This window comes from Colletes gigas, unplaced genomic scaffold (genome assembly GCF_013123115.1).
Source record: "Colletes gigas isolate AHSC1104 unplaced genomic scaffold, ASM1312311v1 Colletes_gigas_Sc00001, whole genome shotgun sequence".
In the NCBI taxonomy this organism is placed as follows: Eukaryota; Metazoa; Arthropoda; class Insecta; order Hymenoptera; family Colletidae; genus Colletes; species Colletes gigas.
In genome coordinates, this window is record NW_025106630.1 from 7255372 (window position 1) to 7271478 (window position 16107).

Here is a 16107-nt window from a genome sequence, read left to right on the forward strand (position 1 = left end):
GTGAATCTAGTGAGAATTAAAACAAATAACTTCAGAAAACATACTACACACAAATGGACCATTAATATGAAAAACTGATTGAAATTTATACAAGTTAATTACACATTATATGACTACCGTTACAATTAATATATTTCAATCGATCTAGTTATTTTCGTGTCGATTAGCAGATCGATGTATTTCATTTTCTAACAGCGCCACTGATTGGCTGCTGCGCATCGTGACGTCACAAGAGTATAAAGATAATAAAACATTAATTAATTGTTTGTCTGGTATCTTTCTGTATTTATTTAATTTATTTTCTTTATTTGCATTATTTATTTTCAGTTATTCGAGATATAAGGTTTAACTTTTCTTTCGAAGATATACATCGCCAAGCGGGACGGGACTACGTGACGAGACAACCTCACCCCGCCCGCCCCCTATCAACTAATTCGCGCGGTAAACGTGTCCGGACCTGCTCCTCATTCCTCGTCTGGAAACTGGCGTGATGAGGTACGGTGACAGGCTTCGCGTCTAATTAGGTTTGTACTTTTTAATTATTGCCATCTTAATGTTCCGAATCGTTCCTAGTACTTTCTGTTGGTGCTTTCCTGTAATATTAACACGTTTCTATTATAAAATCATACGGAATCGCGAAATATTTCCAACCTCTCTCGCGGGTCCCCTTCCATACATAATCCTTATCATCATTTATGGTATTTCTGAACGTAATTACCAATTCATAGACCATATTTCGGGTTCAGTCGATGTTTAATTAAGGTACAGATACATTTATTTTAACGCATTAGACCGTAATTTTTGTTTCATGTCTGTTACAGACTTTGCTGCAATTCGACTGGAAGGAGGGACGTTACCGGCATGCCATGGACGCCATTATGCTGGGAAATCGAAAGTGGAAATTCAATATATGTAAAATCAACTTCATTATAACAAATGAGTATGCACCTATATATATTTATATATTTTTGTCTTTTTATCGATGAAATTTAATACTAAATCGATAAATGGACAGGTCTGAGCGATTACTTAATTATTTTTTATTCTTAATTTCAGATTTTTTTTCAGAAATTCTGATGATCGCGTGCAATGCGGTCGGTAGAATCAGTGCTTGTTTCGTAGAATAGTTGGTTGTTTTTCGAAGCAGATTGCTTCAAGGAGAGTATCGTTTACAGTTTAGGTATACGCGAAGGTCGAGTCAGTGTCTCTTGCGTAGTTGTAAATTATTTTCGGAGCATCATGGCTCTTTTCTTTTTAAATCGCGACAATAGAGTCACTTCGTCACTAAAGAGGAGCATTTGGCGATGCCCACGAACAAAAAATGTAAGTATCTTCGTAATTTGTTCCGAGTACGTTTAGAAAAAAATTGTTTCTTTCAAATTTTGCTACATTAAATTTTTAATATTAGCAGAAGTTTTTTTATTAAAATTAAAATCTTTATAATTTAACAAATAGAGTGTCATATTTGCCGTTTCTTTTTACAGGATCCTGACATCCCACCCACGTACCTACTGACGGATTCACATAACCTCTTAGACGATTTCGCCGCTGACTACGTTGCTGTCTACGTTGCTGACCTCCCTGATGACTTCCCCGATGACTCCTACTAGCCAACATCGTCGTCCGGGTATTTGAATTCTACAATCGGTGAGTCGCATGATATTTTGATTCCTCTGGTCCCCAATCACGTCGTAGGACAAAAAGGTCCGAATCGACGCGGGTGACCAGTTGTATACGTGCTATCTTTGACGAATACACTGACCACGGTTATGAATTTTTGTAGTTTAGGCTAGGGTTTTCTTGTGCTTCACGATTTTTAATATGACAAATGAAAGCTCCACACTATGGCAAATTATTTTATTAAATTAATTACATTCACTATGCTAATGATTATTGAATATATAATATTGAATATTGATTGTTTTTTATATTGTACATGCCTCACATTTAAATATAATTTGATGACTTTGTATCCAAGATACCAAAGTCTTTCCTTACTTATTAAAAAATATGTTTCAATTCATACACAAGAAAACATTTCGCGACGGATAAATTCTTGAATCATGCATTATATACTATTTTCATCTTTAAAAAATATGCTTTGATGACAGAATTTCCCGAGGGTTGAATATACAATTTTAATCAGAATAATTTTCTTTACCAATAATATTTTTCACTATTAATGTATATTAAATGTTTGTTCTTCATTCATCGCAAGTAGAAAGTCCATTAAAATAAATAAAATAAGAAAGAATAAAGGAACACTATTTCGTAATACGTTAGTATTTACTATAATCATTATTTCTAGTTGAGGATTTTCAGGAAACGTTTCCGTGTTCGTTGCCTAAACTCACTCAAGTGCCCAGGTGTTACTTGTGTGAGCGAAGGTAATGGGCACGATGATTTAGTTTAAAATTCCTAATAATATCTATGTGCGACTGACATTGCGTTAGTGTATCGTGCGCGACGCAATTTCCGCATGTGTGTGTGTGGTTAGGCTGTGGAATTGCGTCGTTTTAAAAGTTTATTATAATTAACAATAACAATTCCATTTCATCTTTTACATATTCATTGCATACAATATGATCATGGTACAACATATTTAATGAAACATAAACGATAACTAGCTTCTTGATCTTAAACACAGAATGTAAATCGATTACGATCATTTATAGAATAACATATTTTATAAAAAATTCTACTAGATGAAAATAACGTAATATGTATATTTAATATAAATACGCAATGGCCACTAGGTTTTGTCAGTTGATTTCAGGAAATTGGTACGTAACTTAGCGTGTGAATGTTTGCAATGTTCGGGTGTCGGAGGAACCCCGGGGAATCCTCTCTAGTTTAGGCTCTTGCGCCCGAACATTATGCTTGTGGACCGTGGAGTGTGTGTGTTGAGAGAATGCGTTTTGCAATTTTTTAAATAAAGCGTTAGGTAGGTAGGTAGCTTACTTTCTGGATGTGTGTATTAAACCTAAGTAGGAAGGGTCAGGACAGGACTGTTCACAATCTTTTCTCGGGTAGGCGCGTTATCGCGTGGCAGTCCTGTACCTGTAGTTCGATTTCGAGAGTTGAAAAGTTAGCCGATTCGAACGATTCGTACCGTACCGTTTGTTTTGGCATTACTTTCGATTCTTGGAATCGCTTGCTTTACAGTCCCTTGTCGCGGTCGTGGTCGCGGTCGCGGTCGTAGTAGGTTCCCCGAAACGCTCGTCCCGCTCGAGATTTTTCACGTATTCTCTTCCAACAATTCGTATATTGTTGGAAGATTGCGTATTGCACGGAATCTCGAGCCCAGTCTTTCGTAAGTTTCAGGCATCGGCAGGACCGCCGAAGAAAGAAGAGACTCTCGAAGAGGCCCTGACAAACTGTCGCAAGAGTGGGCTGCAACGAATGGTTCTTCATCTTCATCTTCGGATAAGGATGGAGAATCATTATTTATTGTCACTGTATTCGTCTGTAGTTGTAGTTTTTAGTAGTTTTTCAGATGGTACTTGTACCACAACGTACAGTGTTTTTGGGCATCGCGTTTGCATTAGCGTTGCGAAATACGAGGGATCGCGTTTGATTTCAAGATAGCGTTGCGAGTAATTCAAATTTATCGCGTTTATTTTTAGCGTTGCGAATTGAATATTTTCGCGTTTGTTTTCAGAGTAATGTCTCGAATTAGAATTTGATAACGATTTGTTATTAACATTGCGAACGACGGGAATTTTTCGCGTTTTCTTTCAGGGTAGTGTTGCGTATAACTGATCGCGGATTGCATTAGTGCTACGAAATGTGATTATCGCGTCGCATTAATGAACCGGTTTTGATTACTTTTAGAGTTACGGTCGGTTGTATTATTCGCTTTTGTTTTTTGAGTAGGGTTGCGAATAATTACTGATCCCGTTTGTTTTAATGTAGAGTTGCGACTAATAAAATGCCAAATATAACACTGGTACTTACTCCAGCATCGAGAAGCAACCTGGGGCAGCTGAACTCGTTAAGAAAATTAGCGTTGCGCATCATTTAATACGCGATTTTATTAGTGTGGCGAAATATGAGTAGTCGCGTTTGCTTCTAGGATAGCGTTGCGATTAATATCAATATATCATGATTACTGTTAGAGTTGCGGAAAATGAATATTTTTCGCGTTTGTTTTCAGAGTAGTGTCGCGGGTAAAAATTTCATGACGGTTTGCTATTAGCGTTGCGAAATATACATTATTCGTGCTTTCTTGTCTAGTTGAAGTTGCAAATAATTTGCAATTGTACAGTTCCATTTAGAGTTGCGAAGGATGTTTCGTGTTTGGTTTTCAGGGTAGCGTTGCGTGTAAACTTTAATCTCGGTTTGCAATAGCGTTGCGATACATGAATACTAATCGCGTTGCAAGTTTCAAATAATATGAATTTGATCGCGATTGATTTAGCGTTGCGATTATTTTTTCGCGTTTGTCTTTTAGGGTAATGTTGCGAGTAACAACGGAATGGTAATGAGTAGACTGCGGATGTTTATGCATTTATGGGAAATTTTAATCCTCAAAAAACTACAGAATGCATTTAATATGGAAAAATATAAGAAATACTTCAAGTAAGATACGAATTATAATATTTAGTTTCATTAATTCTATTAATAAAAATGTGAATTTGCATAAAGATCCGCGGTCTAGTAATGAGACTCTGGAGCTCCAGAGAAATTGCTGGAAAGTATATTGTTCATTGGATGTACATTGGTATACCTCGTCTACCTCGTTTTTCCATTATATGAAAGTTCTGCTCGAAACTGTTAGGAAGAATAGGCTCTATATAGATTCTGAATCTATGTAACGTAACTATTCGATAGTTTAATTGAAGAACTCAATGAATCTCGGTTAATAACGTGAGCGTTCGGTTAAATCGATCTGAAAACTGAACGTGTGTTCATCCTCGTGAGATTGCAATGTTATTTAGTTCGGTTGTCCTTCCTGCACATGTTTGACGCGCGATAGGAATGCTCTAACGCGACATGGAATTTGGATAGCATGAGTGTTAATGTCGTCCCGGGGCGAGGAGGTAGCGGAACGTCGTAAAGTTTTCGTTCCACCATTTTTCTTGGATTCTTTCATCTTGACTGGAGAGTCTTCTTTGCGAAGAGGACAAGACTTCGTCGTAAATTACATCGGCCGGTTTATAAGGTGGCCACGAACCGAGAGCGAACGTTCAAAGCGAGAATTGCTCGAAACATTCCATTAAGCGTCTGCTAATAAATTCTTGGACGAGAATGATTTAATTAGAGGACGAAATTATGCTGCTCGTAAAAAAGTCTCATTATCTGCATCTTGAGTCGTCGGCGAGCAATCCTAGCTGCAAGATGCAGGGTGCTGACTGCAGAAAGGGAGGACTGAAACCCTTTAGCCTCCGCAGAGTGGTGGGAGAGTGGGCCGGGTCAATGATGAGACTCCTTATGGGGGGCCCTACCAGGTACCTGTTGGTCAGGTGGGCCCCACTATTGCCCCATCGCACTCGCCTCTCTTTCCATCCTCGGTCCGGGCTACTTTCTCTTCTCCTCTCTCTCCCGCCGCTCGTCAAACCTTAGTACCATCTCCTTTTGTTCCGTTCCAAGCATCGGGCCGTCGCGAGGATTATTCTTCGGATCCGCTTTGATCTTTCGGCACCCTTGCTTCACGTCCAGGGTCTCGAGAAATTTCTCGAGTCGCGCGAACAGGGATTTTTCGTAACATACTACTACGAGAGTCGCCTCTGGACGACTTTGATCCATCAAATAGTAGCAAATCAGTCACCACTAACGGTTAAAAAAAGCGACTCGACGTTCGCAAAGTACTCGTCGTAATATCGTTTTAAAAAGATTTTGGTTTATAGCTCGGTGAACGGACTTCGGTCCTCTAAACTTTGATCAAAGTTGTAGATTCGATGATTTTATCTCCTCGACGTAGCAATAAAGTCGCGATTCCAGCCACGGTTCGGTTAGCATGCGAAGCAAACAATTACTAGTAGTACCGGCCTTCCGTGGGCATCGAGTTTGTCGGTAAACCTTTAACGGAGCGTATCGTCCTCTAACCCCCGGAGACGATGTACCGGGTTCCCGCGAGTACAAACGAGCGGAGCGCCGGTATTCATTATCGTTAATCGCTTCGACCCTCAACCCCTTCAACGAGCCGTCGTCATCGGCTCGTACATCTCCGGAAAGCTGTCGACTCGCCCTCGGTAGTCGAAGACGGTCGTAAAAGCAGCCAGAGGTTTCACGCGAGAAACGGAACCCGGAGCAAAGGAGTGGGAACGCGAGGCTGCAATTCGTGACTTCCCAGAAAGGTGGAGGAGCCTCGGGGCCCGGAGGAGCTCCCCCGTGGTTCTAGCTCATTAACCGTCATCCTTTCCCCTCCGCCCTTCCCTCGTCATCCTGTTCTGCACGTCGTTGGCGCGACGGCGGGGCTCTCGAGGACGTGCGTGTGCGTCTGTACGCGCTCATCAGGTAAGAAAGGAGCCGCCTGTGCCGACACGCGGGGCGCTAGGCGCTGGGTCAGTTAGTTATCGAGGGGAGAGCGGGTCCGATGGTGTCCGGCAGCACGAATGGTGGGGCGGACGGCCCGCTGGAGGGGCACGGAGTCACGTGATGAGACTAACACCGGCGGGAGTCCGCGTCGGAGTGGGGGATCGGACCCCTTTTCCCCTCCCGCGGCCTCAACGAGCGATCTCGTCGCTTTAAACCGGTGTGCGTCCGTCTGACGAGATAATTTGTTCCTCGTTTCCTGGGATTTCGTGAGCGGGAGACGGTATCAACTTATCCAGAGCCCTCCGAAACGAGCCCTGCCGTCGCGTGGTGTCATCCACTGAAATTTTCTACACGATCAGAAACGAATTACGGCCGACTGTAACGCGAACTCTTTACGACTAGGGCAGATACGATCATCACGGTTCGGAGACATCAAAATTGTCATATTCTCGATCGTTTCGCCACCCGAAACCAATCAATGATTGTCGATAATAGATCGTAATTCCGTTTTGTTGTTCCCTTCGTTGTTTATTCGCTGTTTGAGGGCAGGGGGATGGTGCAACGTGCTTGCACGCATCGATTCGATCGTCGAAGCTTAAATAGAAGAAAATCTACGTCTTTAAAGTTAAACCGTTTTGTATGGTATTCGTTGTCGAAAACCGGACTTGGATTTCTATTTTCGAAAGAACCGACGAAGGGATAAACTACGCTTACGCTATAGAAATTCGTAACGTGGAAAGATAAGGGATCGTCGATGATTTGGATAGAACAGAGCTCGAAAAAGAGCTGATAATCGTGAAAATGAATTAGTCTAACGGCGTTTTCGGAGTATCTCGAGAAATTTCGCATTCGCCAGCATCTTCCATGGCGATAGACAGAGAGTCAGGTGGTACGCAGTGTAGAAGAAGAAGAAACAGAAAGGGAGAGGTACAGCAAGGGGATTGGAGCAGAGGTGGCGCGAGGCAGACAGGTTGGTCCGTTCGCCACCCGGGGGCGCCCCAAGGTGGCCGATGCTCGCACGCCGTGGTCTGGATGAGGACAGAGCTAACGGAGGATCGTCGGTGGAACGAGGACGAACAGAGGTTCGAAAAGACCCGAAGAAACATGGTGGCCTCGCCCCACGCGAAGACCTCCCGAACACGGCCGTCCCGAGAGACGAGGCTCCTCCGTTCGACAAGTTTATCGATGATGCTTGACCAAACTTTCGCGAGCAATTTCGGACAAACTTCTTCTTCGCAAGAAAAAACGCTATCGTTACGACACGTTTTTTATTTATCGTAGGCTCCCGTACGGAGATCGGACTTTTGCTCAGGTAGCAACAATTCGGACCGCGAACGCTTCGAGACATTTAATTTGCGAATATTAATTTTTTCGAAATCCGTGGGGCTTAAATAGCCGCAGGAATATCGTTAACGTCGTGGAAAAGAGAATAAGTGGAACGAATGCTGCAAAGAACGGGGCCGAACGGCCCCAAGGGCGTCCATCTTGGCCAGAAGAATTCTTCTTCGGGTTAAAAAGGCAAGACGTCAAGCTGGAACACGAGAAATCGGTGGATTCGTTCTGGTCGATACGGATTATCTCGGCCGTGGACAGAAAATCCACCTGTCTTTTATTTATGTATCCTTCTTTCCGTGGCTGACGCAAACATCTTTGTCGGACTGCCGCCTCTGTCTCGGGATATCGCCGCGGTCCTATTTACGTCTTCCTTCGGCCATCCGACCGCAACGCTAATCTCATCCTTATTTCGTCCACGACCGTGGGCAGGTACCTTTCCTCGTGTTTAGAGGTAGGCCTAAAACGCTATTCACACCGCCGATTTCCTTCTGTCACGGCGGGAACGTGTCTACAAATTGTACCCAAGATTGCCGGCTAATGATCCAGCCGTGATCTTCTCCTCGTTAGGTTCGTAGCTGTTTCGAAATACATAATGTACGAATTCCTTCCGAATAGCTCGCACGTTCTACCATCCAGGAATTTATTACGCGTATAGCTATAGTGTGAAAAATATCTTGGAATAAATAATTATTGTCTTACGAGAAATTCCACGGGATTTCGGTTACTCTCGTTCTCACGGATTATTCCAGAAATAGACGACAAACGTCCAAGAGTGCTCGTAAATTTGTCTCGAACGATTCGATCGGTTTAGATAACGACGCGACACGTTCCACGCTAGAAACTCCTAAACGTTAACGTCCAAAGCTGAGGGCGTCGATAATTCCCCCGAAACTCTCGAGGCTTTCGCGTCGTTTGGATCGGCCGGTGACATCAAAAAGGCTTCCTCCCGCTAGCCGTCTAAACAGTGGACGTTAACGGATTTCGTTCCCAGTTAAACGACGCTCGAGGTGGTCGGGGGCGGTGTGGAGGAGGCCTTAATCTTGCAGTGGACGTGGCGCGGGGCCCCCGCCGTGTACGTATGTCCTCTAATCATGGCTGGGAAGGCCGCCGCGGCCCGGGATAGAGACGTTCCACGGCCTAATTGCTATATATATGCCAAGAAGGGGAACCCCTCGACGCGGTCTCGGTCGGTTATGCCCGGGCCCACGGTGTTATTAAACCCTCGGGGCCTCGTCCTACCTTCCTCCACGTGGAAACGCTCGCCGGTGCCCCGCCAAATATATCCGGTACCAACGAAAAACTACAACGCGATGAAATCGACCAGAAGCGGCGACCATCGAAGAAACTGGCTTCGAAACGTCTCGGTTTCGACAACAGCTACGATTGAGCAATTAAACACGGAGATAAATGTATCGAAACTAGTAGGGAGTTTCTAATTATTCACTGTATAATTTTCGGAGAACCTAACGCAAGAATGTGGTGGATTGTGGACCAATCAGAGTCCCATCGTACCTCGGAGAACAGAGCTCGAAATGTACGATCGACCGTAGGAATCGAAGCGGCGTTCGGGATAAAATATCCTAAGCATTTCCGACAGAATAGGCGAACATAATTAATATCCTCCTCCCGTGCCTGCCGTTTCGTCCAGTTACAACTCGAGGCGCGGTGTTGTTCGTGTAACAGGTTTCGAATCCGACTTCTTGCCGAAGAAGTGTCGCGCGTCGAGGAAAGACGGTAATAAACTTATAATGAGTCTGCCCGCTAGATTTACAGCCCCATTTATCACGTTCCTCTATTCTCTGCTCTGGGTTCACCCCTCAGCCCCCACTGCGGTGCCCGACTCGCTCCTTTGTCTCTCTTTTCCCGCGTTCCTGACTCTTGTTTCGCGGCTCTTCCTTTTTTTTTTTTGCCCCTTAATAGAAGAAGAAACGGAAACGAGAGGTCGCGACGACGCGACACGGTCCGAAGAACGCTCCGAACGATGAAAAGTCTGTAGGGGGTGTCCCTCGGGGCGCGATCCACTTCGATGTAACGAAAAATCGACCGACGAAAACCGACGAATCACGATTTACGACGGTACCTGACGGTTTTCGGAGGATCCTCGGCGTGTGATTCTCCGAAGAGGATACGCTGGTGTCTCGGAGCCGGGCCTGTTATCTTCCCGGCCGATCTGCACGCTGGAAGTTGAGATACGTCCGCGCGAGGAATCCTTCCTCCCCCGGTGCACCGACCCGCTCCCTCCCCGGTGGCTGGCACGAGGATCCTGGACACGGCTGCCCGGGGAGGCCCGGAAAGGGAGAATTTACCACCGAGGTGTCGAGAGTTAGTAGCTTGCTCCCAAACGAGATCCCGAGATAAGCTCGTCCACGAATTAGCGAGAGCCTCCGAGCCCTGGAAGCTTTCAGAAAGTCACACTTCGAACGGAGGCCGCCGGACGTCGTTTAACCGAGCGGAAACCTCGCCCCGACTTCGACATCCGGTCGATTCGGTTCGTACCAGTCGCCTCGACTGACTTTTCGATCGGTCTCTTTCCATTTTGGTAGTTGTTGCCCCGTGTTCTATGAATTTAGTGAGTAAAGAGATAGAATTCCTATCGGTATAATAGTATAATCTCTTCGTTTATTTTAAAAGTCATCGAAACGTTTGCACGGACCCAAAATAATTAGAAATTTTCGTGTAGAAGCGATAAAAATGTCCGTTGGTGGCTGTTGGAGGAGTATCGCGTGAACGAAGGGCAGCGAGGAGCGGTGGTTGCGGCAGGGGAGGCAGCAGCCATCGTTCTCGATTTCTTGTCCGCTTCATGGCGAATCAGAAGGGCCGCGGAGCGAGTCCGAGTCCGATCGGGCCGCCTCATTGTTTTTCCACGGTTGAGGCCCCTCTCGCGGCCTTTACGAGCCTCGAAGGGCCCCGCGACGCTCGCTCAGGAGCGTAAGAAGCCTCTGGGGTCTGAGAGTTTCGCAAGTCACCCGTCAGGGCCCCTTTGTTCCGTGTTTGTTCTGCCTGCTGTCCGTTCGCGCCAACCGCGACGTTCGTACCGGGGAAAAAGTAAAATTGATTCTTCTTTGCTTCTTGCCTTTCGTTATGCCTGAATCCGTCCAATACGAGCCGATTACCGGCGACTCATGAAACGCTCAGAGACTTCGGAACATGTTAATCTCGACTTTGAGCGATCGTTTACTTTGTACTGATTCTCTTTCGACTTTCTTTCCAACTAGCTCTCTCATTCTCTCTAGCTTCGAGCCGTCTCCGTTTCAAAAGGATCAATAGAGCGCCGCTAAAACACACCAAACAACGTCCCCAAATAGTCGCGCGAACGCGTCCGAATAAACGCCACCTCGGAATCGTTGACGGGCGATCCGTTGATCGTTTTCTTTCCGTTGGCTTCTCGATTCAGCATTGTTTCGTGCACCGTAGATTTTCTCTCGGTATTCTTCCGAGGTGTCCGAGCATCTAAAACGAGCATGTTCGTAGGGGGCCGGGGCGGGGCAAGGGCTCCGGTTCCCGGCGTACAAAGGAAGCGACCAGCGGCGAGAAAAAGAAAGAGAACGGTTCGTGGACCGCGATTTTTCATTTTCGAACAGGCCGGCAACGCCCGCCTGCGCGGGGCCCCATACAGAGTCGGTAATCATCTTGTTCTCGACGCCCCGTGAATAACACAAAGGATCGAACTGGCGCTAATTACGTCGCTGCTCCGTTTTATATGCGTCGCGGGGGTTGCAGCCCCGGAAAAGAGGAGCAGCCCGAGCCGCTCGAACGAATCGACGCCCAAGGCTCTCCTGACGCCTGGCGTTTCGGAGAAACGACGCTCCGAAATTTTCCAACACGATTTCGTCGACCGCCGTGAACCCTGAACGGAAACAATCTCCGGGTAGTCGAGCTAGATTTTCGACGGAACGAAACTCCCATTGTGGTAACGAGAATACGTATTTCGAGAAGTTTTTAGTATTTCCCGCGTTTACGAATAATTCTCGCTGCAAGGATAATTTAATGTTGGGACGATCGTGTGCCATTGTATGGTGGTTAGACACGGTGGTGCACCGTAGAAATCGAGGGAGAGGATGGATTCCTATGAGACGTGTCACGCCTCGAGATCCCGTGATTTCCCGGCTGCCTTTATTGCGACACGTTCCGGGGATTTGGAACGCTTCGTGGAAAATAGGAACTCGTTGATGCGCCGGGAAACGTGTTTCCGAGATGGTAGGGGAACCGTGGAAAATCGGATTTCATCGTCTGTTTGTCATTTTCGCGGCACGACGAAACGTTAATGGACGTCGAATGGATGTTCTGGGACCCCGGTGTTAACGCACGCCACTGTAACTCGTCTTTCAAGATTCCCTAACTTTGTTACAAATTAACGCAAATTATGAGTCGTCGTTTATTTATTTCGTTGAACGATCAGTAACTCCCGTTAAGTAGTAATTAGATTATTCCAACGAATAGTAACGTCCAAGAAAGAGTGTAGAAATATAATATCGCTGTAGTACTTAAAAAGACTAGATACAACGTGGTTCCACGGTTATTCCATACAGAAATAACCTGCCCCAGGTAATAGAAATTATCTTTTGAAGAAAATTCCGTGTCGTAGATCCAACGGAAGCTGTCGCAGGAGTAACGCGTACCGTTTAATCACGGCACGGGACATTTAAACAATTTTGCATAAGTCTCGAATTTTCTAAAAGTCACGGTCGACTCGAATCTTTCAAGACGTATAATCCTCTTCGTATCGTGAAATCTCGTGGCCTTCCAGCTTACCAGTCTTTAGATTCACGTTCTCTAACGACTTCGGTCTGTCCTTCGGTGCGACGTCATTATCAAAAAGTTGACCGTTTGCGCAACTGTTAAAAGGAACGCGTTGCGCAACGAGTAGCTTCACAGAAGCGGTGGCCAGAGTAAAACGAAAATAAACGAGAAAGCGAAACAGAGACGCGATTCGATTTATAGTTCGTGGCTAGAGCTACTAGATATTCGTGTGTCTCTAAAATTAAAAGACTTGGATCGCGATGCAAGATTACGTTCGCGAAGAGAGGTAGAACGAAACGGGGCAATTCAGCAATTTCCGATCGAGCATTTCGAATTTGATCGTTGATATTTTTCCTTCTCCGAGAGCCCGTATAATTTCCATCGGTGAATCTCAATAGCTCCGCGAGCAGACCGTGAGACGACGGACGTCATTGTCGTGCTCGTCAGTCACGCTGAATTTCATCCATGAAATTCTGAAAAGGGTACGGAGCCACGACGGCCAGCCAACACCCGTTACGTGTAATTTCCCTCGCGAAAGTGATGGATCGCTCGAAAGCTGCCATTTCGGTCGTGTTTCGCGACTTGACGAACCGCGGAATGGCTGAACGCGTTGCTGGCCAAGGATAGAAAGCCAGGTAAGACCCGGCAAATGACAGGATCTGTCCCGCTAATGTCCTGGCTTTGTGTCACTCGTCACCTCGGACGGTCTCTGTTCGCCGTGACTGGCAGCAAGTCGCAGAGCATCTCGATTTGAAAACGTTGCGCCTATTAGGGGTCTGGAAAATCGAGAAAAGTCGACAGCTGCGCACGAGCGCTCCTTTCTTTCTTTTATTCGAGACGTTACGCCAACGATCGTGGACTCGAATCTTCTTAGAGAATTCACTTCGCTTACCAAAACACTTCGTTTCGTGAATTTCTTGGTTGTTGGGGATTTAGAAACGATTCGTTAAAATGTGGTACTGTTAACGATGTTGTCTGTCGGTCGGAACAGATGTTAACGAATATCATAGTGTCTTTCGGAATACAGCCGAAAGTCGCCGTGAAAAATCGAGACGAGTCTATTAGCTGGAAACTACCGCGTCATCCCGTCTTGAAAGAACTTCCCGGATCCCTCATTATCCCTAACGATTTCCGCCTGAGGCTTCTAACAATGCTGTTGCGCGGCGACTACCATTTCCCGAGATTTCCCGAACAAAGCGCAAGAACAATTTTCATCGAACGTCGATCGCCACTGCTTCCTGCTCCAACGCACCTTGCGCGGCAATAACGATCTAGAAAAACTACCAGACAATTCTTTGCGCGTTAGGCGTGCGTTGTCAAATTGTTCCTTCCTTTTTTGATCGTCCAAAGGTCGCGTCGCGTCGCGTCTTCTGTGCGTCTGCGAGAACTTGTGCTCAAACAATCTGGCTTTGATAGAGCGTGTCCACGAAACGCTTATGCTTGGGAAAGAATCCCGTGGCCAAAAAGTAGTGGGACAAGAAAGCAAAACCGTATCGATGAGTGGTTCTCTCGGTCGGTTGAAAGGCGTCGCTGGCCGCCACCGAAAACAGGTACGTCCTGAGCGAGCTGACGGCCGTAAAACGGCAACATCCTTTGCGTTCGAATTTTCTGTGAAATCCTTTTCACGCGTCTTGGTTCCGCGAACGGCTAGAACGGGGCGGATCGTTGGACGGGGGCGAGGAGGAGCCTGGCGGTGGTCGGATGGCACCGTGTTCTGGTCCATAGATCACAGCCAAGGTTTCTCTCTGTCCACCTTTCAGGAAGCGGCACAATGCTGGGTTCTCCGGCATTATACGAGAAGCCGATCCGGTCGCGGCTCCGCAGTCGACAATGGATGCGAAGTTGCCCATTGTGCGGTGATTTTGAGCCTCGAACCGGGGAACAGGGACCTTCCTTTTTTTCACCGCCGTCTTACCGACGAGATGTCTTCATTAACGCTTCGCTCGCCGCGCCGAACTCGGCGAAAGTCCCTCCAGGACTCGCCAACTTGCCAGTCGCGCGTCACCAAAAACTCGTTCGAAACGATCTTCCTAAACCGAACGGTTTCAGAAACACTCGCTTCCTCTACGAAGTTTTAGGGCTCTTGAAAAGCATCTTTATTCCTTTTTAAGCAACGAGTGACTCTCCTCTCTAAGAACCAATCATCGAATCTCCATAACTTCTGTACAATATCGAGACTTTACAGTCCAATATTTGTTTAGTTGTTTGTACTTGTTTCTGAACGCAGTGTATAAATCGTCTAAAAGCGATCACGCCTGGTTTACAAACAAGGTGACTATCACTCGGCGCGGGCACAATGGACGCAGCCGTCTCGACGATCCTCTTCAACTATTCACACTTGGATCGCAATAATTCCCCATCGGCGCATATATCCGCGGCTCTCGGCGAGCAGCGAGCCACGTGATAGGTGGTAACTGGTAACTGGTACCTGGTGATTTGTAGTTGGTAGCCCGCGGTGCCCGGCTAATCCCACAAAGAACGCCGACCTTTCAAATTTCTGGACAATTTATTTCATGGCATGCGATACACGTTCAGGGATCTTTAACGCGCGGCCGGTGCAACGCCATTGTGCCCGCGGATACGGAGTGGTCCTTCAACCTGAAATTCAACGACGTTCGACCCTATTTTCGACGGGGAGAACCCGGGGTCGCTTCTGCTTTCGTTCGAGAAAGCATATTGTGGGGAACGTTTGCGTTATTTGTTATTTGGGCTACGATGCGAGACGATTTCGATATGAGAGATCAGTCCAACTGGTAAACATTTGTAATTCTCTGGGAAGTTCAGCGACCGAATAGACTCCTCGAAACTTACAGAATTTTAACAATCGAACATTATTAAAAATATCCATTTCTCTTCAGACATCGATCTAAGATCATGACTCCTAAATCGTGCCGGTAGATGACGGTGATTCGCAAGTTAAGTACAGAAACGTGTCGAGGGGGCTGAAAGATCGGTGGGGCAGAAATTGGAGTTTCGAAAAGCTCGAATAGTACATAATTTCTTCAGCAGTTTCCGAGGGGTACAGAGACAGTTCGTTGGGTCGTAGACTGCTCGTATTTTCTTTGGATGTAATCTTATCTGCGATCGGGCAGGGAACACGACGAAAATCATACGCTGAGAGAAAGGGCGCACCGGGAAATCGGCGGGGGTTCGTTGCCAGACACACGAGGGTACAAGGGTTCCAATTTCTCCGGCGCAACACGTCGCAAAAACGCGTCGAGGCTGCCAATTCCGGGAAAAAGTGGCACTGTGTCATCCTTCTGTCGTTTCGGGGCTGAAATCCACGGCCATTTCCGCTTGACTTTTGCCGCGCGACATTCCAGTGACCGCGTTTGCTACGAAAAGAAAGAACTCGATGAAAATCATGGCCGCCGGTACTTTGCTCGCGTAACGTTAGAATTTTATATTCCTCCGTTGTCATTTTTTCCGTGTTTTTTTTTTACGACCAAGAAATTTTATCTCAGCAGGAGTAAGCTACGATTATTTTTCTCTCTGCCTTCTCCGTGATTTCGATTCTCCTTGGTCGCCTCGTCGTGGAGGATGACGATTAGG